The sequence below is a fragment of the Phyllobates terribilis genome, unplaced genomic scaffold (assembly GCF_046119375.1).
Source record: "Phyllobates terribilis strain yellow unplaced genomic scaffold, ASM4611937v1 Scaffold_10__3_contigs__length_209671492, whole genome shotgun sequence".
Classification (NCBI taxonomy): domain Eukaryota; kingdom Metazoa; phylum Chordata; class Amphibia; order Anura; family Dendrobatidae; genus Phyllobates; species Phyllobates terribilis.
Genome location: NW_027362770.1, coordinates 209,205,951 through 209,208,251, shown reverse-complemented (window position 1 = coordinate 209,208,251; position 2,301 = coordinate 209,205,951). Strand labels below are relative to the sequence as shown.

At 57.2% G+C, this 2,301-nt stretch overlaps 1 non-coding gene across 1 annotated transcript; it reads left to right on the top strand.

Annotated features, from left to right (window-relative positions):
• The first annotated feature begins 619 nt into the window (after positions 1-619).
• Positions 620-773, top strand: LOC141164940 (5.8S ribosomal RNA). The gene has a single exon (XR_012250986.1). It is a non-coding gene; the product is annotated as a 5.8S ribosomal RNA (ribosomal RNA).
• Positions 774-2,301: the final 1,528 nt, after the last annotated feature.

Below are 2,301 nucleotides of genomic sequence, written 5' to 3'. Positions count from 1 at the left end.
GACCCTGGCGGAGAGCCGAGAAGACGATCGAATTTGACTATCTAGAGGAAGTAAAAGTCGTAACAAGGTTTCTGTAGGTGAACCTGCAGAAGGATCATTAAGGCAGCGATGACCGAACCGAGGAGACGCGGAGCTGGAAGCCGATTTCCCCGACTGCCTCCCCCTGCCCAAAGGGGGTGTGCGGCTGGGATACTTCCGCTCTGCCTGAGCTACCCGCACGCGGAGGGGCGGCGACGGTCCAGCGAGGGTTATCGCCGTGCGGACGACGACGACGGGAGGGTGTGGGGGAGCCCCTCTTGCTCCGTCGTCCCGAAGGACGCCTGGCCTCTCGGGGGGATCCTGCCGTGTTCCCCCCGCCCAGGAAAAAACCCACATGAAAGGCCGTCCCGGGTACCGTTCGCCTGTGCGCCCCTATACCCCTCTCCCCGGGGTTGCGGGTCCGGGGGGTAGGTCGAGAAGTCTCGAGCCCTCCGTTGTTCCCCTCCCCGCCGGAGGGAGGGACGGCGGAGGCCGAGCACCCGGGGCAACAGGGCCAAGAAAAATCCCCGATGCACCCCCTCTGTTGTCGTCCGACGTACTGAAAAACCGGGCGCCCCAGAGCGCCCGGACCCAGAAGCGTGACTCTTAACGGTGGATCACTCGGCTCGCGCGTCGATGAAGAATGCAGCTAGCTGCGAGAATTAGTGTGAATTGCAGGACACATTGATCATCAACACTTCGAACGCACCTTGCGGCCCCGGGTTTCTCCCGGGGCTATGCCTGTCTGAGGGTCGCCCCTCCGTCGATCGCCTCTGTGGCGCAGCTGGGGTCCCGTCGCAAGGGATTTTCAGAGGGAGGCCCGAGGCTTCGCACCCCGACGCCCTCTCTCTCTCTCTCTCCCTTACGTCCCCCCAAGGCTAGACCCACCCGCCCGGTTACCCTCCGCCCCGACCCGAAGCGTGCCGTGAGGCTGTCTGTGGAGACACAGGGCTGCCTCCGGAGCTTCCAGGGGTTGGGGGGTAGCCGCCTGGGGCGGCGTGGAAGGGCACGCTCGCAGACCAGACTAAAGACCTCAGATCAGATGAATTTAAGCATATTAATAAGCGGAGGAAAATAAACTAACCAGGATTCCCTCAGTAACGGCGAGTGAAGAGGGAAGAGCCCAGTGCTGAATCCCTGTCCGTCCGGCGGGCGTCGGGAAATGTGGCATACGGGAGACCGGACCACCTCGGCGTCGCTCGGTTGCCCGGGTCCTTCTAATAGTGGCCCCAGCCCGTGGACGGTGGTAGGCCGGTTGGAATAAAAGTGCAGACGAACATTTGAATGACTTTATTATTGGTTGTAATTTTTCTCAGTTTTACACTGGTTTGGTGCACCTAATTGGGATGAGCCGAAAGGTGTTTAAGCCTAGCCTCTCAATAGGCTTCGCTATCGGCCTCATGATTTCCATATTGTCTGCTTGCTGGTTCTCTGAATGACTGGGGGAAGCCAATACAGGTGGCTGACTGTCGTCTCCATCAGTCCGCCTGTCGTCTCCATCAACCTGGCTGTGGTCTCCATCAGCCAGCCTGTCGTCTTCATCAACCTGGCTGTCGTCTCCATCAGCCAGCCTGTCGGCTCCATCAGCCTGGCTGTCATATCCATCAGCCCGCCTGTCGTCTCCATCAACCTGGCTGTCGTCTCCATCAGCCAGCCTGTTGGCTCCATCAGCCTGGCTGTCGTATCCATCAGCCCGCCTGTCGTCTCCATCAACCTGGCTGTCGTCTCCATCAGCCAGCCTTTCGGCTCCATCAGCCTGGCTGTCGTCTCCAACAGCCTGCCCCGAATTTATTACCAATTCATGGGCACGACACATATCCACAAGTGCTTTCTCCTGGTAAACTTTCTCAGCCATACCATTTGTGTGGACCAGATATCGTGCGAATAAGTGTTTTTCGGAATCGGAATATCGTGAGAGAGTCCACGTTTCACATACACGTCGTACAAAATGGCTGGTGACATGTGGAAGGCTGTAGCTGTGGAGGAAAAACAATCAGTGCCTGTAGCTGCATATGATAATTTACACTGGATATTCTTCCCCCACCTTTCATGATAACGCCGGAGAGCAGCGGATGGGTTCATTACGACCTTCCCGGTACACGTCAGAAAAAAGTTTGTGATTTCTAGGCCAGCAGCAATGACAGGTCTGATATGTTCTGCATAGACTTTGAACCACTGAAAAAGAAAAAAAAACTTAATCTCGAGCCAGAGGGTATACCTCAAACGAGTTTTGCATGGGGACAACAGAGGGGTTTCAACCCCATGTGGAGTCGGGTAGCCCGG